The 26,494-nt window shown below is 39.1% G+C and overlaps 2 long non-coding RNA genes across 2 annotated transcripts in view; one reads left to right on the top strand and one right to left on the bottom strand.

Moving 5' to 3' along the window:
* Positions 1–26,494, bottom strand: part of LOC134491405 (uncharacterized) — a 771,213-nt gene that overhangs the window by 174,969 nt on the left and 569,750 nt on the right. The gene's annotated exons all lie outside the window — the stretch shown is intronic.
* LOC134491396 (uncharacterized) lies at positions 9,228–14,065 on the top strand. Its single transcript, XR_010067318.1, has 3 exons — positions 9,228–9,439; positions 9,956–10,035; positions 12,709–14,065. It is a non-coding gene; the product is annotated as an uncharacterized LOC134491396 (long non-coding RNA).

The raw sequence follows: 26,494 nt of genomic DNA, 5'->3' as shown, positions 1-26,494 counted from the left end.
TGATGTCCTGTATCTTGCATAAAAGCTTGGTAGAAGTCAGAAAAAATCTGTTTAAAATATTCCATGTCTCATGCCCCCTAGGAGCTTAACCAACGAAAGTCAAAGATAGGAAAAGTTCCAGAATATATTTACACAAGTGAGAGTGAGATAGGCAGACAGTTCCCAAGGGAAAATAGCTGAAGGTTCAAATCAGCCAATTCAACATGTAGGAAAATGCTAGTATCTTCAAATTTAGTACAATAATAACAGGAAGACAATCCTTACTTATATTTGGAAGGAAAACGAATTCCAAAGTTTAAAAAAGCATTTTTAAAAAAGTAATCCCAAAAATAACAATAAGCACCAAAAGAACCAGCTTCTAACTGTAGAAAGCTTCTCTAAGGTACGCATACTTTAAGAAAACCATAAATTTAGTGATTTAGAAATGGGGTGGCTGGTCTTAGTGTCCCTTTAAGGCTACAGCGCAGCTTGGAAAATGGTGACAGCCCTGCCTCCCAGCTAGCTCTTACCAGTCCAACGCAAAACACTGTTTGCAATCTGACTGCAAGCAGCTGTCCAGAGGACAGATGGGATGATTCCAGGTGTTCTCCTTTATCTGGAGAATGTTTCTGGGCTTCAGGAAAACCTGCCTGAGCCCGAAAAAAATTGCAGCATTGTCAGGTCTGCCAGCTAAGCCGGCGGGCACAGCTGCTCAGTCCACCATTTCTCCCCCAGAAGTCATTAAATGTGGACTTAACTATTCTGTAGCTTGGTTCATTCCTTATGATTTGAACAAAGAAACAGAAAGGCAATTTATACTGTGTGCAATATGAAGAAAAGTGCATTTCATCCTTAAAAACGAATGTGTTGCCTACTATGCTCATTCTATCTTTTTCTGCATTTATATAGATTAGGTTTGATGTTCAGTGCAAATTATAAAGAAAAGCTTTTTCTATTCCAGGTTTACAAAAATCAGGTCCTCCATTTAGTCACCCTATGTGTCCAATTTCTTTGTGGACATTTACTTCACTGTTCAAGAACATACATTCTTTGATTTGGTGGGTGTCTGATATGAACAGCAATTAGTGTTACGTGTCGAATAAGAGTGCCAGGAACTTCTAAAATAGCTGAATGGATAATCCTTCTAATTTTCTATTGTAATGCTAGTCAACAAAAGGAAAAAAGTCTGTCCATAGTATTATATAAATATTATAGGCTTGTTGTTTTCAGAATAACGAAATCAGTGGGCAAGTTACAATGTACCTGTTAGCCCATTCTTTAACTTTACTTTTTACAATACAAAATTACTGTACAGTATTGAAGGATTGCTGCAGCAGTTTTTATTGATAAAAGCATTATATAAAATCAACCTGCTTTTTCTTTTCTGAAGTCAGCAAATCTTTGAAGAAACTTTGAATATTGAATCTAAGAAAGCAACTTTAGCACTTGTATTTTCAATGTTGAGGAAAACAGTTACAGCTGTGCATGCTTCAAAAATGATTGAAATAAATGCTTATCTAGGATAAACCCCACACTTCTGTCCAATAAAACATCTTCTAATCGTTTAAGTTTCCACAGCCCTAGTATTTATAAAGGAGGGTGCTGAGTATTTGCTTTCTCACTAGTAGGGTACAGTCTATATCGCATAATTTTTTCTGACAATTGTTCCATTCAAAGTATATAGTATTGGCGCTTCACTAGAAATTGAAAGAACTGGTTGTAGGTATTAAGCTGTTCTTGAGACTGTTTTTATTAACAGTAGTATAAAACTGCAAACTTCCTACTAAAGGTTCAGAAAAAAAATCCCATATTAGATTTCAGGCAGTCAATGATAATTTGCTGAACATTTTATTAAGAAGACAAATAGTCTGCCCTTTAAATATTGATAAGTGACGCTTGGAGATTCAATACACACTCAGTGTTGCTCCTGGCTTGCTTACATTTAGGACTGAAAGTTACAGCTAGTACAAAATGGAGCAGCTTTGGTGCATGGTGGGATGTCCTGCCATCCATATTCTACCAGTGCTGAACCAATTGCACTTACACTGCCTTGTCATTGTTCATTCAAGTTGAAAGTTCTGCTGTGGGCTCATAAGATCCTGAATTGACAAACTGCAGAAATTACCCTAGGAGAGCTTTTATGACAGTAGTAGCAATATTTTGGAAATATCACCTCTTAAAGATAAAATTGTGCTGCTGTGGTGCAAAAGTCCTGTGAATTACCAGTTGATCATTTCTTCTGCTTTACTATTTCACCTATTTAAAGAGAATTGTAAACTATTAGTACATCTGATAAAGTAAACTGCAGTAGTTGAGATCATGCATAGAAATACACGATAAATATTTGGAGTGAAAGTTTTTCAAGCATCTCTTGATGTAAAAGGCTGATTTGTCAAATAGGAAAATGATAAGGGGGTGATGATCCTTGAAAGCTACTTATCCTTTAAAATTATTAGTTTTTATGGATGTTGACTGCTACAATGGAAAAAAGTAACAATAGCTCAGCGGTGGTGGACAATATCTATTTCAGTGGACTCAAATACAAGGAACATTACTGTTTTTTCAGTGTTGGAAGTAAAAACAAAGGACATGTTTCTCCTTAAAATGAAAACAAGCACTTTTCTAGTTACAGAAGAGGTGGAGGATGTAAGAGTATTTTCTCCTCTGATAAATGATCTAACTATGCACTTTCAAGCCAAAACATGAACTAAACCATTTCCCTAGAAAACTTTAGTTCTTTGAATTTTGCATAGTCCAATATAAAGCACAGAATGCATATTAGAGAAATACAAATGCTAATGAGAGTGCAAAATTGTTTGCAAAAATGCATGCCACCAAGCCAAGTTTTATACAGAAATGCACATGTATTTGAAATATTGTATATTTTTAATTTTAAAAAATACAAATCTATGTAAAGTAGATAATCATACATACTAAATTATAGCATGTGTATTTTGCATAGAGTAGCACATAATAAACCACCTGAAGCAGTCCACTGTTTAGGGAATCCTTCCAGAGAAAGAAAACCAGTTCTTTGGTCATATTGAAAAAGATTTGTCTTTACAATTGCCAACTCAAGTATCTTATGATTGAATATTATTTCCATATGAAGCTGACGTAGAATTCCTTTTTAACTTTTATTTCAGCATCTTCTATCTGGAGGCACATGATTTTAATTTTGGCTACTTATGTGGACTTGACTGCATTTAGCAGCTCTTTGCATGGCAGAAACTTATCTAAAATCTCTTCCAATTCCATTTTTTTATTTTTCTAGTTCTATTTTACTTTTTCTAGTTCTATTTATTTATTGCATCCTTAAGAGATGGCATGATGCAGCAACCTTGCTGTAGCATGCTTTAACATTTACAAATAGAAATTCAGTAAGTTATAGAAATTGAAACCATACTGTAATACATATCTACTTGTACGTAACTGAAATTTTAATCTATTCCTTTGCTAATTTTAAAGATCAGATTTTTGTAATAAATGTTGAACCTCTAGTAGCTTTCTTGCTCATGCAAGAATTAGTATTTTGGTTTTTTGCATGTCTAAAAAAATCATATACCAGGCATGCACTTTAGAAGGAATGGCCTATTAATGACACTTTAATTACAGCTTAGTTATGCATCTGTCTCACTTGTGCCATTGTAGTTTGAGAACTTGCACTTTCTTTACGGAGGCCTAGAATTATCTGCAACATACTGTATGTGCAAAGCTCCTAGTAACAAATATTTTTTTTTGTTTCTCAGTTACTCCACATGTCCAAGATCCTTCAGTCTGGCTCAAATTCAGCAACTTCTGAAAACCACAGGTTGCCCATTCCTGTCCTAAAACTATGTCAACATTAATAAAAAATCTACATGAGTCTCATAATATTTCATTCATGTATAGTGGATGTTGTGCCTTGTATCCAAGTAAGGGTTATATTGAATGACTTGTTAATAGATGCTGGGTTTTATGACCAAGGAAATCAACTGGGGCGTATATCTGTAAAGAGTAAGCTTCAATATTCTAAATATTTTTCTCCTTTGTCCTAGACTGTAATCCAGAGAGCAGAGATTGTCAAAATCATTACACATTTCCTAAAACTGAGGACATACAAAGAATACCCAATCTTACTTGATTCATACCAAAAAGAGCTCAGTCAACTCATTGTCTGGATCTAGAACCAGATTTGCAAAAACAGAATGCCATCCTTCCTTAAATGTGAGGAAAGCACCGATTACTGCAAAATTTTGTTGTTTTCAAGTGGAATGGTATGGAATATTCATGCAAATTATAGCTTTATAAGGATATGAAGTATATCAACTTCACTGTGGTCCTTGTGATGCTTTGCATTGTAACCTGTTCAAATGTTCCAGAGCTTAAGATTTTGCCTCGCTTGTTTCATGCATTATATAATGCTAAACTAACCACTCCCAGCTTTACTTAAAGTGGCAAGAGGTTTATGATTACAGTAAATGCATCCTCCATGCCTTCTACCTCAAAGCACTTCGAGATTCTTTCCTGGATGCTAAAGAAGAAATCTTCTGTCTTGTTTCAATACTCTTGTCTAATTTGATCATAGGTGAGGTGAGTCATCTTCACTCTGGTACCTTCAGTCATTCTGCAACCTATGATATCAAAACTATAGCAAGTTCACACAAATGAAATCTTAAAACTTAAGCATTCTTACTGTGTAGCACATCCCACTGAGTTCAGTAGTTCTTACTCCTGCTAACTGTGCACAAGCTGTTGGTTTGTTGCAGACTAATCTCTTGAATCTATTCCATGTAAGTTGGGTAGAGATTTGGAAGGAGATGCTTGAGCTACTGAGCTGTTCCTTTTTCCTCTTTGCAACAAAGGCAGTTGATATATACCTTTGTACATGGCTGTGAGCACAAAAAGCTATGCATATTTCCAGTCTAAATGACTTCAGACATACTGGTGACTCTCCTTCCAAAACTGCAGCTAGAGCAAACAGAGACAATGACTATAAAATCAAAGCTTAATGACCAAGTAAGTATGCATGAACAGCAAACCAGAGATATGAAGCTCCTCTTCCTATAGAAGCCACCCTTCCAGTTTTCTGGTGGGAAGGTTTTAATGACATTGCAGCATGGAGGATAATGGTTTAAAAGTTAAGTCCCTCTCACTGCACACTATAATTTCCATCCTGATTTAAAAAAAAAAGTCAGATGAGTTTTGATCTTAATTGCTATGCTTCCATGTCCCCCCTGTGACAATGAAGACACTCAAGCAGCAAGTTTTGCCTGTATTCTTTACGAGTTTCATGCGTGCCTTACAGACTAACACAGAATGCTTTGCTATACAAAGGGATTTTATGATTAATGCAAAGGAAGAGTCGGCAGATTGGTCAATTGTGGAAGTGGTCCCTGAAAGTACATCCAGGAAATTAGTTTGGCACACCATGAGTTCAAGAAACAGAAGAGACACCTGGAGCAATGTTGGCAAAGAATGTATATGACTAAACATGGATGTGAGCTGAGGTTCAAGCCTACACAGGGGCTGTAAGAATAACAACGCACCAATACTTATTCTTACCAACTAGAAGCCCTGCTTAGGGTGACACAGACCCATCTGGGAAGGATGGGTAGAAGACAACCTACTGAGTCTCTATGAGAAATTTGCAAGGCATATGGAAGATACAATCATTTATATTCAGTCGGAATTGGATTCTTGCTGGGCAAATTAATTAGAGATAACAGAAGTAATGTCTTGCAAGCTTAACTGGGAGCCATTTGATTCTGTTGATCCTGAGGAAGTACACCAGATTCTTCATAACATTCGTTCTGCCACTTACAGATTTGTTGTTTATTCGTTTAGTCGCTTCCGACTCTTCGTGACTTCATGGACCAGCCCACGCCAAAGCTTCCTGTCGGTCGTCAACACCCCCAGCTCCCCCAGGGACGAGTCCGTCACCTCTAGAATATCATCCATCCATCTTGCCCTTGGTCGGCCCCTCTTCCTTTTGCCTTCCACTCTCCCTAGCATCAGCATCTTCTCCAAGGTGTCCTGTCTTCTCATTATGTGGCCAAAGTATTTCAGTTTGGCCTTTAATATCATTCCCTCAAGTGAGCAGTCTGGCTTTATTTCCTGGGGGATGGACTGGTTTGATCTTCTTGCAGTCCAAGGCACTCTCAGAATTTTCCTCCAACACCACAGTTCAAAAGCATCTATCTTCCTTCTCTCAGCCTTCCTTATGGTCCAGCTCTCGCAGCCATATGTTACTACGGGGAACACCATTGCTTTAACTATGCGGGCCTTTGTTGTCAGTGTGATGTCTCTGCTCTTAACTATTTTATCGAGATTTGTCATTGCTCTTCTCCCAAGGATTAAGCGTCTTCTGATTTTCTGACTGCAGTCAGCATCTGCAGTAATCTTTGCACCTAGGAATACAAAGTCTTTCACTGCCTCTATGTTTTCTCCCTCTATTTGCCAGTTATCAATCAAGCTGGTTGCCATAATCTTGGTTTTTTTGAGGTTTAGCTGCAAGTCAGCTTTTGCACTTTCTTCTTTCACCTTCATCATAAGGCTCCTCAGTTCCTCTTCACTTTCAGCCATCAAAGTGGTATCATCTGCATATCTGAGATTGTTAATGTTTCTTCCAGAGATTTTAACTCCAGCCTTGGATTCCTCAAGCCCAGCATGTCGCATGATGTGTTCTGCATACAAGTTGAATAGGTAGGGTGAGAGTATACAGCCCTGCCGTACTCCTTTCCCAATCTGAAACCAGTCCGTTGTTCTGTGGTCTGTTCTTACTGTTGCTACTTGGTCGTTATACAGATTCTTCAGGAGGCATACAAGATGACTTGGTATCCCCATACCGCTAAGAACTTGCCACAATTTGTTATGGTCCACACAGTCAAAGGCTTTAGAATAGTCAATAAAACAGAAATGTATGTTTTTCTGAAACTCCCTGGCTTCCATTATCCAGCGGATATTGGCAATTTGGTCTCTAGTTCCTCTGCCTTTTCTAAACCCAGCTTGTACATCTGGCAATTCTCGCTCCATGAACTGCTGAAGTCTACCTTGCAGGATCTTGAGCATTACCTTACTGGCATGTGAAATGAGTGCCACTGTTCGATAGTTTGAACATTCTTTAGTGTTTCCCTTTTTTGGCATGGGGATATAAGTTGATTTTTTCCAGTCTGATGGCCATTCTTGTGTTTTCCAAATTTGCTGGCATATAGCATGCATTACCTTGACAGCATCATCTTGCAAGATTTTGAACAGTTCAGCTGGGATGCCGTCGTCTCCTGCTGCCTTGTTATTAGCAATGCTTCTTAAGGCCCACTCAACCTCACTCTTCGGGATGTCTGGCTCTAGCTCACTGACCACACCGTCAAAGCTATCCCCAATATTGTTATCCTTCCTATACAGGTCTTCTGTATATTCTTGCCACCTTTTCTTGATCTCTTCTTCTTCTGTTAGGTCCTTGCCATCTTTGTTTTTGATCATACCCATTTTTGCCTGGAATTTACCTCCAATGTTTCTAATTTTCTGGAAGAGGTCTCTTGTCCTTCCTATTCTATTGTCTTCTTCCACTTCCGCGCATTGCTTGTTTAAAAATAATTCCTTATCTCTTCTGGCTAACCTCTGGAATTTTGCATTTAATTGGGCATATCTCCCCCTATCACTGTTGCCTTTTGCTTTCCTTCTTTCTTGGGCTACTTCTAGTGGTCTCAGCAGACAGCCATTTTGCCTTCTTGGTTTTCTCTTTCTTTGGGATGTATTTTGTTGCCGCCTCCTGAACAATGCTGCCAACTTCTGTCCATAATTCTTCCGGGACCCTATCTACTAAGTCCAGTCCCTTAAATCGATTCCTCACCTCCACTGCATATTCCTTAGGAATATTAGTGAGCTCATATCTAGCTGATCTGTGGGTCCTCCGTAATCTCTTTAGTCTGATCCTAAATTGTGCAATAAGAAGTTCGTGATCTGAACTACAGTCAGCTCCAGGCCTTGTTTTTACCGACTGTACAGATGTCCGCCACCTTTGGCTGCAAAGGATGTAATCAATCTGATTTCGGTGTTGTCCATCTGGTGAAGTCCATGTATAAAGCCGTCTCTTAGGTTGTTGGAAGAGAGTGTTTGTTATGCAGAGTGAATTGTCTTGGCAAAATTCTATCAGCCTATGTCCTGCTTCATTTTGTTCTCCCAGGCCATACTTACCTGTAATTCCAGGTGTCATTTGACTGCCCACCTTAGCATTCCAGTCTCCTGTGATGAAAATAACATCTCTTTTAGGCGTGTTGTCCAGTAGGTGCTGCAGATCCTCAGAACTGCTCTACTTCAGCTTCTTCAGCATTTGTGGTTGGGGCGTATATTTGGATCACTCTGATGTTAGATGGCTTGCCCTGAATTCGAATTGAGATCATTCTGTCATTTTTTGGGTTGTATCCAAGCACTGCTTTAGCCACTTGACTATTAATTATGAAGGCTACTCCATTTCTTCTGTGGTCCTCTTGTCCACAGTAGTAGATCTGGTGGTCATTTGATGTGAAGTGGCCCATTCCAGTCCATTTCAGTTCACTGACGCCCAGAATGTCTATCTTTAATCTTGACATCTCACCAATAACCACATCCAATTTGCCCTGGCTCATAGATCTTACATTCCAGGTTCCAATGGTGTGTGTCATGAGTAAGGATGGCGAGCAGGGGGCTCCCATCCAGACTGTCAAGCGCATGCGTAGCACTGAGGAATTGTTCAGCCATTCAAAGAGACACAGATCGGGACCGCCTTAACCCTTGGGGGTTATATGTCTGGGTTTTTCCCACGCTTCTTCAGTTTGTTAGGATTCCTGTTAAGCACTAGTAATAAATATTAGAGACCAGTTCCTTGTCTCAGTGTGTTTCCTGGGTGTTAGGACAGTGTGTTGATCCTTAGAACATCGGATTTGCCGTTCACCACCAGCACCGTCGGCCGCTAGCCGTCCTTTCGGCTTTGAGCTAGCTGCGTCATCACGTCTGGGGCTAGTTGAGCTCATCCTCTGTTCCTCCCCAGTAGCATTTTGACCATCTTCCGACCTGGGGGTCTCATCTTCCGATGGTATACCGACATATCTCTGGTTGTACTGATCCATTGAGTTTTCACGGCAAGAATACTGGGGTGGGTTGCCATTACCTTCCCCAGGGATCGCATTTAGTCTGACCTCTCTGTCATGACCTTCCCGTCTTGGGTGGCTCTTCACGGTTTAGCTCATGGCATCATTGAGGTGCTCAAGCTCCAGCACCACGACAAGGTAACGATCCTTTGCTGATGACTTACAGATTAGATCCTAGTTTTCCCTTGTTGGTGAAAGCTACCAGGAAGATAACAAGGGACTGGATAAGGACTGTGGCTAATGTATCCTTGAGTAAGGGTAGTTCTACCTATCTTGGAGGAGGAAGCCATGTCTCAATCCAGCTGTTTTAGACTACTACTGGTTATCTCCAACCTCCCTTTTATGGAAAGATGGTGAGTCTGCTGCAGTGAAAAGCCATGCATGAAGTAGAGTATGCTTTTCATTCTGGTTTCAGGCCAGGCCATGGGACAGAAGCTACATTGATCACTCTTGTAGATGACTGTGATGGGATCAAGCTGCTCAGTGTGGAGCAAAGTTATGTTTCAATTCACACTTTATCCATAAAATCTCTTGCTATTTTGTTGCAAAGGACTGAAATGGCTAGCCCTCTTTAAAAAACATAGGTTTATGCTACCTATATATGAGAGACTTTAAGTAGATCAGGAATCAGGGACATGATGGTAATCCCATAATGTAAAGATAGGGGACATGAGTTCTTGCATAACCACAACTCTCAGAAGGTTCAGCCAGTAATTAAGTAATGACACAAGACAATAGGTCCCCCATTGGTAATGTGGCAGTGAACCATAATTTTTTCAGCTTAACAAAATCTGCATAAAAGTTTTAAAATAGAGCAGTGCTCATTAGGAAAGTAGACAGCAAATGTAAACACCTTTCTATCTTCTCAGGAATAAATGACCAAATTGTAGCCCACCCATCTGTGAGGACATCTTCCAGTGAAAGAGAAGTCTCTATCTCAGGAAAACAGGTGAGTTGCTAATGCTAGCTATGGCTTTGCAAACCATAGGAGCATGCAAATCTACAGCTTAATACATAGGGTCCTGTTTCTAGAGCATTCACAAGTTAAATCGTTCTTCCTTCGTACAGTCCAGGATGAAGTATAATGGAAACCAAATAGTGTATTAATGCAAGGTCTATTTCAGATGATGGTATTGATTCTAATATAAGCTGTAGGAAAAACTATTTGTACTTGAAGTAGAAATGCTTACAATTCTCAAATCTGTGTTAAGTATACTGTACCTGGTGCCATTTTATCTAATCAAGTGGCATCAATCATAGTGGGATGGCCCAAGTGGCTCATGTGTTAATACATATGGATTATTTTTTGCCTCCATAGAAAGCCCATATAAAAACGCTCATATTAGTAAATGTCTACTGCCCAAGCTTGGACTGCTTCTTTAAGATCAACATGTGAATTTTCCTTACTGTGCTGCCCATCTTCTTGCCAGCCATCCTTGACTCAATAAAATTCTGACTCATGCATCCAAATGAAATGCAGATTTCAGATTTATTGATGATGTGTACAGATGTTAAGCAAAAAGCCACAACTAAAAAAGTTCTCACATGGCTACCTGATAAAAGACACATAGGCACATCAAAACCTCCTCCACACTCCCCCACTGTTCCCTTAACAGTCCAGCATTCCACTCCTGGCTGGCTGGTACGACCTTGGATTTCTTCTCACTTTCAACAACTTCTTCCCCCCAGCCCCACAATCCAGAGCTTGAGAATTGTTGCTTCAATGGCAGAGAATACAATCAACAGATCTATCAACTCTTTGATTGTGGGTTCCAACATACTGCGTCTTCTGAAAAAGAAAGATATCTAATATGATTAATACAGAGAAATTATCAAGCAAAACAATTAAGGTTTAGACTTGCTAGGATACTTTGCATGAAACTTGTTTACAAGATCTGGACCCTTGCATGACAGCTATCCACCCACTCATGGTCCCGAAAATGTTTCCACTGGATTAGATATTGAAGTTTGCCCCAATGTTTTCTGGAATCTAACATTTCTTTCACTTTGAAATGCTGTTCTCCATTGATCATGAGGGGAGCTGGTGCTGGGGTTTCAGGATGCCATTGAGAAGCTTCATGCAGACATTTCAGAAGGCTGCAATAAAAGACAGGATGGATTCTTTTCAGATTTTTGGGGAGTTTTAGCCTCACAGTTACTGGGTTGATGATTTGTTCAATTTCAAAGGGTCCCACAAACTTTGGGCCTAGTTTTTTAGACTGCCGCAATGATCTTAAATTTTTTGTAGACAAATATACTTTCTCTCCCACCTTAAATTTCCATTCTGGAGACCTTTTGTTGTCAGTGTATTTTCTGTAATTTTCCTTGGCCTTTTCAAGCGTTGTTTGAATTACTGGCCATTGGGCACATATCTGTTTCATCCACTCACTAGCAGCATGGGATACAGATGGTTGCTGTGGTAGTTCAGGGATGGGTACAAAGTCTTGGCCATATACTACTTGGAAAGGAGACAGTCCTGTACTTTGGTGAATAGAATTATTATAAGCAATCTCAGCAAAGGGCAATAAATCCACCCATTATCCTGTTGGTAACTTATGTAACATCTTAAGAATTGCTCTAAAGTAGAGTTCAATCATTCACAAGCTCCGGCCAATTCCAGATGATGCAAAGATGATAAGGCTTGGGTAGACCCCACCTCTCTTACAAGTGATCTCCAAAATTTGGAAATATACTGGGGCCCCCGATCACTCACAATCCTATTGGGTATGCCATGTAGGCAGTACACATGCTGAATAAAGAGCTTTGCTAGCTGTTGTGCAGTTGTCATACCTGCACATGGGATAAAATGTACTTGCTTAGAGAACAGATCAGTTACTACCTATATCACAGTTTTCTTTCTGCTTTCTGGCAACTCCCCTATAAAGTCCATTGTGATCTCTTTCCAGGGTGCAGTGGGATTAGCTACTGGATGCAGCAACCCTTGTGGCTTTCATCCTTTCCTTTTAGAGACTGCACAAACTGGGCAGCTGGCCACATAGTCCTTTACATATTGTCTCATGTTAAGCCACCAAAATTGTTTGTGAATTAAATGCAAAGTCTTTACCAGTCCAAAATGCCCAGCTGACTTGGCATAAGAGGGGGCGGGCTCCTTGTTCTGGGGAATTGTGTGTTCAGAATAAACAAAGTGGGTGCTGGGAGGGGCTTCTATGGGAAGGGGCTCATAGGTAGCCCACCCTGAAAACAAGGCAGTACCAAGAGCACAAAAGAAGCACCCTGGTGGGGGGCAGGGAACAGTGAGAGAGCTTCCTTTCATTGCATGGCCAAACAACTGCCCTGTCTTTCCCTTGTAAGCTAAAAAGGAGCCTAGCACTTGACTGCCAACACCATGTTTCTTCCTGTCACTGCTCCTAGGGACATTCCAAATCACTTCGCAGGAACCATAGAGTGTGCGGTGTCATTTCCCTGCCATTCCAGCTGGAAGGCCACTTCTTGGGTTTTCTGGCATCCGCTGCCCCCAGGGCCCACTTTTCCATGTTTCATTTCATTCATTTCAGTGGTAGGTTAATGGTAAGCTCTATACTGCTGATTACCTCGAGATGTTTCTGTTTAATCATTAAAGCACAGCCTACATCAAATAATCACTGTACATTTTTTCTTGCAGAGTTCAAGAATTATCCCAGAAGGGCATTATCTATACAAGTGTAGTGACTTTCAAGAGAAAGAGAAGTTGCTCCATCCATTAATGTTTTAGTATTTACGTGATTCCTGAGAATGCTATCTTGCCTCCTTTATTCAGAAAATGCTGTTTGTGCTTATATAGCTACACTATTGTTGGGGAGGGGGGGTGGAGTTATGATGTTATTAATATGTTTTTGAGTTATTAATCAGGTTGCTTTATTTGTGTGCACTGCTGACAAATTGAAGAAAAAATATTTTAGTTGTTGGAGTGATTTATTTAAGTATTCTTAATCTTTTGCAATGACATATTGGTTCTGCACTAACATTATAAACAGGTCATTAAGATTATTACAGAAGAAATCAACCAGTACATGTTTTTCTAAATGTAGCATATCGACAAATATTATCATAAGTTGTAGACAGTTTGATTTTATTGCAGTTCAGAAGCCAAACTCACTCCTTTCACTAGTTCTGCTGAATTTCCTCATTTTGAAATGGTGGATATGGAGAGAAGAGTGCCATCTTCTGAAGGAACAGAGTTATAGCAAATCATAATATCTACATTTCTCTTTCGGACAGAACAGGTGTCTTTGATGAAAGAGATACATTGTTTATTCATTTTATATATCACTGATAGGTCTCTCAGGATAGAATGTTTTAGGATGACAAGAAGAGGAACCACATGTCTTCTTGACCTAAGAAATTTACCCAGTAAACTTCATGGTTAAATTAATGAGTCCTTAACAGAGGGGCTTCAAACTGAAACATAGTGGATTTAGAACGCTAAATGAGCTTAGTCCGTATCTAAGGAAAATAATTGAAATGTTTTGGACTACAGTTCTGACTGAGACAGCCAGTTTGGTGTAGTGGTTAAGGTACCAGGATAGAAACCAGGAGACTGTGAGTTCTAGTCCGCCTAGGCACAAAGCCAACTGAGTGGACTTGGTCCAGTCCCTTTCTCTCAGCCCTAGGAAGGAGAGAACCACTTCTGAAATCTTGCCAAGAAAACTACAGGGACTTGTCCAGGCAGTCACAGAAATCAACACAGACTCAAAGACACACACACACACACACACACACACACAATAGTCATGAATCCAGTTAACATTTTAGGAACTAAGAGGAATATGTTTATAGAATCTCAAGAGTGAGCTGATAAGCAGCTAAGTGGGATTCACAAGAGCTGAAGAGGACACTTACATGAAGTTAAGAGGAGCTTCAGAGGTATTATCTGCACTAAGGGTAAAGGTAAAGGTTTCCCTTGACATTAAGTCCAGTCGTGTCCGACTCTAGGGGGCGCTGCTCACCTCTGTTTCAAAGCCGAAGAGCCGGCGTTTGTCCATAGACAGTTCCGTGGTCATGTGGCCGGCATGACTAAACGGAATGCCATTACCTGCCCACCGAAGCAGTACCTATTAATCTACTCATGTTTGCATGTTTTCAAACTGCTAGGTTGGCAGGAGCTGGGACTAGCAACGGGAGCTCACCCCGTCACATGGATTCAAACCGCTGACCTTCCGATCGGCAAGCTCAGCAGCTCAGCGGTTTAACCCGCAGCGCCACCGCGTCCATTATCTGCACTACTTTACTTTTAATGGCAGATTTTTTGCAGTGGTTTGCTATTGCCTTCTTCCTGGTATTGAGAGAAAGTCACCCATCTGGCTTCATACCTAAGGCAAGACTAAAACTCCTGTCTTCTGGGTTTTAGTTTGGTGCTGTAACTACTGTGCCAAACTGACTCTGTAAATAATCTCTGTTAAATTAATATTTAAATAAAGATACCACCAGGTTTGAAGAAGAATTCAATAAACAATCCCTCGTACTAACTGAGCTCCTAGAATTTCCTGTTAGGATACTGTGGGAAATTTAAAATGGTAGCTGGAAGACTAGACTGCCACTACTCAATCCATAACCCATACCATTATCATCTGGAACTTACAAAGATGAGGATGTGAGTGTGACTTTAAAGATCATTTAAAAATAAACTTTCTGCTACAAAGTAGGATAAATAGTTTAAATAATGGTTAATAATGATTCTGGTACTGAGCTATAATAAGGATACAGGAAGCTAACTTGTGAAGAATTGTGCATTTACTTATTCATAAAGAATTTCTTTTATGCTATACTTAAATTCCTAAGAGGTATTTTCAATAAATTGGTTTAAGAGAAGCCTATTACTTGTTGGAATGATGTTGGATCAAGTGATATGAGAGTTTGCTTTACTATTTTATTCAGTATATTATTATTTACTTGCATTCTATGAAATAAAGATCTGGCCTATTAAGAAAGCAGGTAGTTGATGTCATATGATTTAAAACTAGGGTGAGTAACTCATGGGCTTCTGGGGAAGCAATGGCAAACTAAAGATGGCTCTGCTGAGAGTAGAGCGAATGACCACTGCAGATTGAGGAGCTGGTGAATGGACTGGCTCCTCAGAATTCCTCTCCAGACAAGGAGAGGACTCAGGATTGCCCACACATGCTCCATACAGCAGCTCCTCATGAGGAGACTGTAAGACAGCAGTCTCAGCGGGTTTAGAACTCTGGGAGCTGAGGGAATACACATCGTTGCCCAAGCTGTTGTCAGAGCCTTTATGGACACTGGGTTCAGATACTTCCTTTCTTAATCCCTTCGGGAAATTGCTTGATAACATTTTCTTGGATATGAAGAACTTTCAGAAAGACAAGTTTCATTACACTAAGCAAGTTTCCTTCAATCCTTGGTGAAAGAAGTTTTACGCAAGTTTAAGGACTTAATTTTTTTATTTTGGAATAAACAGCAAAAGGGTGATTAGAATGTTGATTTTGGAAAGTTATTAACAGACTAAGGGGCCAGATGGATTTCAAATAAGATTTTGAAATTAATTACAGGAATCCTTCTTGTGGGTTGTTCAGAATTTTATAAAAAAAAATATGAAAATTTTGAAATTAAATATAAGAAATCTTCCAGTGGGAAAATGCTGCTGTTTGGTGAAAAAAAAAAAGTGGTAAGATGGGACTTTGAAGCTTGGACACTAAAGGAAACCAGAAAGACCTAAAGATGATAATTAAAGGAGAATAATACACCAATACAGAATGCAGCAAAATAATCTAACTTTGGAAGAATTCAAGGATATTTGGGAGCAATGCACTCAGAAATTACTCTTAAGATTGTCTGCTATCATAAAAATGGATTTAAAAGAGGTTATAGAAGAGGAACAGATTTTACTGAACAAAACAAAGATTGGAATTGATTCAAATGTGGATTTAAAAATGACAGGTTACAAAAATGATACGGAAAAAGATGTCACACTGGATTTATAAATGAAACTGGCTGTTGTCTTGATAATTAAAAAGGATGCACAAAAACAAACCAGAAAAGTGACTTGGATAATATTTCTCATTTGGATTTACAAAAGAGATGTGTTAAAGTTTTCTGAGAAGAGACAAGAAAATGAAAAGAAATCAAGTTTTGGGACACTATTTAAAGAGATTAAAGATCCAAATTATTAAAAGCAAAGGGAAGGAATATGAAATTTGTTTATTTGATCAAGGTTAAAATATATATGTTGTTATTTCTGGTAACTCTTATTGGATTTTTGCTGACCAAGACCAAATGATGAGGCTTTAAAGATTTGTCTATAGATAAGAGATGAGATATGGGAAGAAGAGATACTTTGTTGTATTTTCAGATAGAACAAAACCTTTGTTTTGCAGCCTGTATTGGCTCTGGAAAATGTGTTGTTGAATCTGTCAAGAAACAAGTGTGTGATTTTCCACTTGGCTCAGGCAAATAATTGGATGTGGTCTGCAAGTGGTTGCTTAGGCTTAATTCACTTCCTACATAACCAGATTAAAACATCTCAACATTCCCCCTCTGAAGATGGCCTTGCATACCGCAAGGTGTGTCACAATTCTCTCCATTGTGACCCTTAGTCTCCCTACAATATCAAAAAATATGCCCCCCTGGGTCACTGAAAAATCCCTTGATTTTAAAGGATAAAAATGAGAGGTATTCCATTTCTGTGTCTATTGTAATTGTTTTGAGATGATTTCGACGTATGTTGTATTTCTTTTTCAGCAATACAGTAATTTGAATATGAACATTGGAGGTTTCATTGTACAAAAGGAAATTTCACCAACCAGCTCTGGAAATTTTTTATAGACTCTATTATTTCATTAGAAATGCAATGTCCTTAACTCAGTATTGATTGAGGTCACATATCTCCACATTTTATGAGGGCTGGATTTGTATAAAAGCTGTTCCTTTAGGAATTCAAGTATTGTAATGGATTCCATGAGTATGCATATTGTAGATGAATAGATCTGATTAAAATGAATGGACCCAAACTATGTGCCTGCTTCAGAATATAAAGATATTGAGACAATAAGAAAGCCATAAGGCTGCTTTTTAAAAAGACTGTTTATTTTTATGTGCCAGAGAGCTGGCTACTGTATTATTTTTTGTATATGATGGAAATTGGCTCATTCCAGACAGTCTTTTCTCTGGTACTTGGTCCTGCCTTCCAAGCTGAGTTGGGAAATAAATTCATGAAAATGCATTTGCTCTGAATTCATCAAAAGGGCAGTGTTCCCGCTGATTGTAAAAGACTCTGGCAACAAAGAGCAAGTTTCTAGCATTTCCTTCCCAGAGGGAATGGTGCGACATGAACGCAATTTGAATCTCTTTTTTTAATGTAAAAAACTTTAATTCTCAAGAAGATTGTAAACAAGCTGTCTTCAAGGCAGGAAAGCAGATGTCACTTTTTACTGATGGCTTGTTTGTGGATGTTTAAAAATATTTCATGAGATCATTTGTATGATGTATTTTCTACTGAATACAGCTAAAGGGTTTGAGATATGCTGTTCTACAGGATTCAATACATCGATTTCCAAATTTCTATTGCTATGGAAGCTTGCAAATTAGTTCAAATACTTTTTGCCATTGCACTTCAGCTTTCCTTCCTTCAGACTGGGATAGCATAAGCACGGGGAACCTTTTGCTGTTGTTTTAGGGTTGGATTCCTTTAGATAAAATTTGGTAAGAAGGGGAAAATCCACCAGTGGTAGGGCCAGATCCTAAAGTGGTGAGGCAACGCTATTCTGTCTCTCTTCACCCCTTCTTGTCCAGCATGTTGCTGTGAAAGAGACAGGCCCTTTGCAGGATCTCTGCATCGATTACTTGTAGAAATGAAACTAAATGTAGATATATAATTTCCATTTACAGCTTTCTGTTCAGTTCAGAGCTTGTTTGCTTATTAACAATATTTACAGGCCTCCCCAATCCATACAAACTCTGGGCAGCAAACAATTCTAAAATGTAAACATTAAAAATTTATAACAACAAACTATCAATGATTGCCATCCAAACACAGCTAAGGGTTGAAATCTTGCTGAAATAATACAACTTTATCTTACTTCCAAAAAGCAAGAGGGTTGTTTAGGCTAGGTTGAGAGTGATTTATTCAAGGTCACTAAGAGCTGTGCATCACTTGGCAGAAAACAGGACTGGCCTGTCATTCCTCATCCCCATTAGCCATCCTACCCTGCTCCTAATAACAAAGCACAGTGCCAGTCACCTAACCTCTCTCCAGGGCAATGAATGACAAAGGTTAACATATTCTGTACACCTTAAAACAGTCCTGGGATGATGTTGGAATAAAGGAGAAAAGTCAACTGAGGAGGACTTAAGGCTTCCTGTCTCATGGGCTGGGGACAAGATAAGGGCAACGTAATGCAGACACCATAGAAAAACAAATGTTTCAGGAATTCATTGTTGACATCCCACCTTTAATTCAAGGCAGGTTACAAGTGCTCCATCCTTCTGCTTTTCCCCACAACCACATCCCTGTGAGGTAGGTTGAGTAGAGAATAGGTACTGGTCCCAAGTCACTCAGTGAACTTTGGGTGTTTCTGGGAAAGACCCTAAGTGAACTGCAGAATGCTACATGGTTGGGCTGAATTTTGATCTAACCTTTATTAAGAGTATCATTTTCCAAATTGGGGGGGGGGGGAGAAGATGAACCAAATGTAGACTAAAAGGCTAAAAGTAATGTAGGTAAATCATGTCCTCTTTCTTTACTCGTATAGTAATGTGTAATTTGTTATCCTCACAGACCACTACAGCAGTACAGTTGCCTCCATCTTGTATTTAGCATCTTCCCCTAGTTGGGCCAGAAGCACCCTTGATCTTTATCTTCTGAACATTAAACAGGGTTGAGGATAAGGCGTGAGATGTATCTCCAAAGTCAAGGCACAAGATCCATAAAATATAATTTTGACAATGGTCTTATTTATACTGAGATATAAGTACGCTATCTGAACCAAGAACCCAGGCATTTCCAGGATAAGAGGGAAACAAACTCACCTCTGTATTGAAGTTAGTTGTTGTACTTTGTCTTTCCACTGAATCAAGACAGATGGAGAGACAAAACTGTAGGAAGGTCTGCAAAAACTAGGCTGTTCCAGTTACTCCATCTCTTTGCTCCTGTTCTTTTTTCTGTGCCAGCTGGGAGGGTGATAACATGGGGAAAGTGGAAGAGCCATGAGAATTTCAGGACACTTTATCCCCCTTTGCTTGAGTCCCCCTTTGGACACATGTTGAATGGCCATGCATCATCATCTCAACTTGCCAAACTGTTGAAATAGCTTTACAAAGACAATGTGAGATATTTGTGTTAGTGTAACAGAAGTAATTACAGTAGCTGCTGTTTTTGTAATTTTGCCCCCATTTCATTTGCTGGACATCTGTTTTGCAGCATCTGTGAGAAAATAGATTTGATATTATAATTAGATTCTTGATTTGTATCTTTTCTTTTTGTTAAAAAAAAAAAAAAGCTCAAGTTTGGCTTTTTTTCCCAGTGGCTCCTGCAAGTGCAACATACTTTATATATTTTTTTCTGATTAAAATACTGTATATTAATCTCAAGTCTCATTATGAATTATTTTCCTTCTGATAGTTGATGGAATAAGTTAAACTTTGTGTTAAGAGATAACCTTTAATTATGTCTTCATAAATTATAAATATTTGCTTTCAAAGAGCATGATCTACCTACAGTTAAGCAATCTAAAGTATCACTTTGAATGGGAAATGTGAGCATGTCCCTTTTGTTATAATAATGAGATTTCAGAATATTTAATATTTATGTATTGATTGATTGATTTTAAAAGAGTTATATAGCTTTCCATATTGTAACAACGACCCTGGGCAGCACACAAAACAGTAAAAATAACAGAAACCCCCAAACCAAAAATAAAATCAGTAAAAACTCTATTAAAAGTTGCAGAATGCTGGATTATTTTTAGGCAATGAGTAAATAAATAATTACATAATAATTATTGAAAGAGTAGAAATTTAAGAATGTTTAACTCTTTGAACATAGACATTTAAGAAGTTATTGTCATGAGTACTGATGGCGAGCAGGAGGGGGCCTCTATCCAGGGGGGAAAACGCATGCGTAGTACTGAGGAATTAAGCAGCCATTCAAAGAGACACAGATCAGACCCGCCTTAACTTTTGGGGTTTATCTGTCTGGGTTTTTCCCATGCTTCTTCAGTTTGTTAGGATTTTCTGTCTTATGTAGCAGTAATAAACACTAGAGACCTATTCCTCGTCTCAGCATGATTCCTGACTGTTAGGACAGTTATACTACTATGCTATTCATTTTTTATTGTTTTTTTCAGTGTATAAAGTACAGATGAGATTTTAGACATTATATATTGAAATAATGATTTTGGTATAGAAGTACAGTTTGTGAAACTGCCATTTACATTTGATAGTATGATGTGTCCCGGGTGTTCTTTTCTTAAAACCTTTGTGTTCTTCAAAATTAAAACAAAGTCCAAATAATTCTGGGAGATCCCTAAAAGATCTCTTTGTCTGGCTGCTACTATCAACCCTCTTTCTGGTTTAGAAATTCTTTTTTCTTTTCTATTTCTTTATGTCTCTCAGGCAATGCATCTTCGTGGAACATGAGGAAGATACAGGATGGCACAGTCACTTTGTTAACATTTAAACAAAGAAATTATCTTTTATTAAATAGCTTATAATGGGTTATAAACACGTCCAGTTAATACTACAATATATACATCTATAGCCTGTCAATATTTGACTTTCCTGGAGATAGAGATAGATAGATGGTTAAATTTAGATAGATGATAGATGATAGATGATAGATGATAGACACCTCTTTTTTTGCTAGTGGTTTCCCTAGCTATGACTCTGAGGCTCAGAGACTCTCTTTCACTCCCACCCCCCAATTCTCTCTCCCCTCAGTTCACTGCTTTTTCTGGGAGGAAGTTCCCCACATTGCTATGCTACGATAGGCAGTTCCATCATCCAATCATCACAAGATACATAACCCCCTATTATATTCATCCTCTTAATTTAGGTTTGATTTAGGAAAATTCCAGATGGATCCCACTGATGGGAACAAGGATCCTCCCCATAATCTGAAAGACTTGAGGATGAGGCCAGAAAATTATTCAGTGATCCAGGAATTAAACAGATTTGTATGTAAATCTGTGAGGTAAAGGCCGTCTTCAAGTAGCATAGCTACTATTACTGCTGGCACATTCAGAATACATGTTTCCTCAAGATTCACCATGCAAAATGTCCCATTCTGGAATGCCTATGCGTTCTTCTTTTCCCAAAACAACAGGTATAATGGGCCAACATACTAGCAGGTGTACCTAAGATCTCTTCTCAGCATGTGCCACATGAGAGAGACTGGGGAAAGGAAGCCCTTTCTAGACTAATAGGCACTTTTTGCCTAAATAACTTTTACCTACTGGGAAGGGGAATTTTAAATTCCAATTGTACTATGAAGGGGGAAAAAATAAGCCTGTTCTTCCTACACAAAGCTTTCCCGGTAAAGGCCATTTTGCAGCATCTGAATTAATAAAAATAATAATAAAAATTCCCCCTGACATTGCAAACATGATATGGAGCAGCTTCAGTTCCCTACTTTACATAATTCTGTCAACCCAAAGGACTTGATTCCACCCCTAACACGCACCCCCATCTTTTCCTTGCTGAAATAAAGAAGTCTTGCTCACCATTAACCAAGGCAGAATGAAATTAAGTAGAGGCAGTAGAGAGCCAGCAATATGCAATTGACTAAGGCAAGGAAGCTTTGTTGCAAATTGCAACAAAGTAATGGGGGATACCTGCTTAATCCCTTCAACTTCCTCTGCTTGCTAACAATAGATAACAGCTATTTCCAGCACTGCTGCCACCCTGAAAAACACCATTTTCTTTAACAATAAAAAGGCTCTCCTAACACAATCAAACTTATCTATTTTCCCTATATTGTCTCAAGATCCTGACAGTGAATCAGAGTCCTAGAATTTCCCACTCTACAATTCAAAATTCTTATAAAAAGTCTTACTTTCATATTGTTCTCTGCTCCTCTCCATGTGAAGCCAGAACCCAACAAATTACTGAAATAAACAGCTGGTTATTTCTTCTGTGTTGCGCTCTATTCTGTTCTTCAGAATTTTGTACATCTGTTGTCCTCCATTCTTCCTAATTAAAATTATTTGTTGTTCTTTTGGTATCTTTTTAAAAGGAATTCCTAACTATTCTTAACCCTTTTCCCTGTAACTTTTCTTGTTACTGACTTCTATTTATCATAGCATTGAATTTATTAAAATCTACTTTTCTTGAGATCCAAAATACATGTCACTATATAGAATAGTAATTTCCCTTAAAATCAGGAATTCCACAATTAGATGGGAATTTCCCCCAAAGTTCCTGCTACTGTACTTCCAGTTTTTTAACTAAGTCTTTCTTATTGGTTTGTATGAAATGAAAGATTGCTGATCCTGTTGTTCCTTCCCCCATCTTCTGGAGGAAAAAGGTATAAACAACTTAGGAATTTCCTAGAGAAACCTGGAAGAATTTGTCAGGGCAATGGAAGTTCCCCATTACTTTTACTCCGTGCTATTTTTGAATTGAAGGTAAATCTCTCTTAAGTTTTGCTCAACTTTTAGTGACTTCATAGAAATGCTCATGTGATTTCTTGGCAAGAATATGGAGGCTTGCAATTCTCTTTTGGGAGGTTTTTATTACTTCCCAGTCTATCCTTCAGCTCTTGCACAAGTAGCTCTTGGATGGGTAGTTTCCCATTCAAATCCTTTTCAGGTCCAAATCTGTTTGGCTTTTGTGAAAACAGATGAAATGCCTCTTGGAAAATGGACAATTGCTTAGGAAAGAACAATCCCCATCTTCTCCTTGGTTGGGCAGGGAATAGTGGACTCTAACATCAATATTGCTTATTTTTTGCACTATTACTTGTTTTATTAGAGGGTATAACTTCTCCCTTTCCTCTGCTTATTTTTTTTTAAACGAATTGATTGTTCAATTGCTATATTCACTCCTTCAGTTGCTATATCCCACCAGGTCACTGTTATAACTATTAAATTATATGCTACCTTCCAGAATTAACAGTTCAAGTTCATATCATTTAAGTTCCATACTTCAAACATTATTTCCAAAGCATGTTTCAAAGCACCTGTTTCCAAGGTTCTGCACAGCCTTGGTGAATAGACAACAAAGGACATGAACTTTATGCAAAGATGTTCTTTCTCAGTTTGAGTGGTTTGATTTATCTGAGATCCTTATTTAGTATTTATTTTAATGTATGTATGTATTTAATTCAGCACCTGCAGGTTCCCTCTCTTCTACTCATGTCTTTCTCTGGAGTCAATCAATGGATCATGATTCCTCCCCTTCCTCCAAAACATTCAGAAACTAACCAGTGTAAACATAGTAAAGATATCTTTTTTATTCTGTTATATAAGCACAAAGGGGCTCATTTACAATTACTGACAACAAAGCAGTTAGAATACACAGCAACAATTACTTTTTTGTGTCTGTGTGTGCATTTCCCATCTTGAAATAATATAATCAGAAAAATAAAAAATAAAAATCTGGCAAGATTATTTCAAGTTATTTCTTTCACCACCCAAAAGCTGTACAATAAAATTATAGCACTGTTCACACCAAGACAAAAATGCATGTGAAAATGGGGAAGCCAGATAGTGATATCTGCAGGAGAGGGGACAAAATGGCAAGACAGCAATCATGGGATCATAGTTTAAGCCCTGCACCTTTGTAGGAAAAGTGGTGGGGCTTCAACTGAGATGCCACAACTGTCATCTTGCCTTTTTTGACCTCACCTACTGATGCTGCTGAGGCCAAGTTCTTTCCCACATGTTCTAACTGTAGTTAGCAACATATGCGAGTGGCTTTCCAAATCTGTTAGTGATATGGCAATGCTGTGCATTTATAAACAGATACCATTTAAATGATCATACTTTTAGTTTCATTGATTTCAGGGCCAGACAAAACACTTAACACATGAAAAATGTGCTTAAATGATTTTACATTATGATGGAAATCAGTATATGATAGGCAATATCAACAGCAGAACGTACTATCAGGATTACTTTTTTTTTCAAGAATACAAATGAGAATGTTTACTCCTTAATACTTCATAATTGTTTTCACACAAATAGCAATGTCTGTTCAACTGAGACACGTCTGAACCCTGTTATCTGGGAGAAGTTTGAGCTGGTAGATCCTGAGGAAGTGGACTGAGTCCTCATCACTGTGAGCTCAGCTACCTGTGTTCTAGACCCAGGCCCCTGCTGGTTGGTTAAGGCCTCCTAGGAGGTGGCATGTGGTTGGGTCCAACTGGTGATTAATGCCTCTTTGCAAAAGGGGGTGGTATCGCCTGCCTTGAAGGAGGCAGTCGTGTGCCCCCTTCTCAAGAAGCCATCCTTGGACTCAGCCATGTTAGGCAACTTTCATCAGTCTCCAACCCTCCCTTTTTGCGGAAGGTTGTTGACAGGGTGGTTGGCACGCAGCATCAGAGGGCCCTGGATGAAGCAGACTATCTGGGCCCTTTTCAGACTGGATTCAGGCTGGGATATACAGTAGCACTGAGATGGCATTGGTCGTTCTTGCTGATGACCTCTGGAGGGTGCAATTGTCCTGGCTCCCCTGGATCTCTTGGCAGCTTTCATGGTATCCTTCTGGATCAGCTCTGGGGGTTGGGTGTGGGAGGCACCGTTTTGTGGTGGTTCTACTCCTTTCTCTGTGGCTGGTTCCAGTCAGTGATTGTGGGCAAGGAGAGGTCCAGCCCTAGGCCCCTGCAGTGTGAGGTGTCTCAGGGGCTTGGGTCTCTCCTCCCTCCTCTTTAACATCTACAGTAAACCACCAGGTGAGGTCATCCAATGGCATGGGATACAATATCATCAGTATGCTGATGATACCCAGCTAAACAACTCTATTCACTGTATTCTTTCTATTCTATTCTATTCTATCCTATCCCATCCCAGTGCCTTGGTAAAAAAACAGGACTTGATGGTCTTCCAAAAGGTTAAAAGGGTGGGGACCTGTCGAATTACTGAGGGGAGGGTGTTCCATAAGGTGGGAGCAGCCACGGGAAAGGCACACTTCTGACGTGTGCCTTTCCTGTGGCTGGTGATGCTATTGTGGTGCTGTCCAAGTGCCTGGAGGTTGTAAGGATCTGGACGGGGATGGACCAACTTCAGCTCAACCCTGGCAAGACAGAGTGACTCTGAGTTTTTGGCCCCCCAGGGTCTGGTGATTTGTTATCTTTGACTCTGGATGGGGTTGCACTCCCCCAAAGTGAGCTGGTTCACAATTTGGGGGTCTTCCTGGACTCATGGCTCCCATTTGATGAGAAGGTGGCAGCTGTGGCTAGAGGGGGCCTTTGCACAGATCCATCTTGTGCACCAATTACACCCTTCCCTGGACTGTGAGGCCTTGCTCACGGTCACTAACACCTTAGTCACTTCCCATTTATTGAAATGTGCTTTACATGGGGCTGCCCTTGAAGACCACTCAGAATTTACAACTGGTCCAGAATACAGTGGCACGAACAGTATGGGGTGTTCATAGGCTTGTCCATGTTACACCTCTATTGCGTGAGCTGCACTGGTTCCCAGTTTTCTTCCAGGTGCAATTCAAGGTGCTGGTTATCACTTTTAAAGCCCTACATGGTATGGGACCTGGTTATTTGTGGGACTGCCTCTCCCTAAGAATATCTACCCATCCCACTAGATCAGATAGAGTGGGCAAGCCCCAGATCCCTTCCCTGAAATCCTACCACCTAGTGGGACCTCAAAAGTGCGCCTTTCCTGTGGCTGCTCCCACCTTATGGAACACCCTCCTCTTGGTAATTCAGCAGGTCCCCACCCTTTCAACCTTTTGAAAGGCCATCAAGACATGGTTTTTTACCAAGGCACTGGGATAGGATAGAATAAAATAGAAAGAATGGAATGAGGGTAATTGGAACTTGCTGTGGGGCATCCTAAGGGGATGATTAACATGCAGGGTTTTTGTTTTTGTTTGTTCCTTTTAACGTATTATTGTTTTATGGTTGTTTTATAGTTATTGGTTTTACTGTTGTTGTGAGCCACCCAGAGTTGTTTAAGATGGGTGACCATATAAATCTTTTAAATAAATAAATAAATAAATGCAAACAAACAAGCTATGTGGTTGGGTTGTACATGAGGCTAATATATAGCTTATTGTGTTTGTTGGGGAAAAATGAATTTAAATATTTCTAAAGAGAACTTGAATGTTTTGTTCCCTCTTTTTAAATACTTTATGATTTAATTTCCCAGGATTTTTTCCCTTTTCTTTATTCCTTCATTTCAATATTATATGACTTTTTTAACAAAGTTATATGTATAAATACATTTTTGTTAGTTTAATGAAATGGTAAACTATTATTAATAATATAGTATATATTTGAT

The sequence above is a fragment of the Candoia aspera genome, chromosome 2 (assembly GCF_035149785.1).
Source record: "Candoia aspera isolate rCanAsp1 chromosome 2, rCanAsp1.hap2, whole genome shotgun sequence".
NCBI lineage: Eukaryota > Metazoa > Chordata > Lepidosauria > Squamata > Boidae > Candoia > Candoia aspera.
The sequence above is the reverse complement of the archived record's forward strand: the minus strand, read 5'-3'. Positions and strand labels throughout refer to the sequence as shown.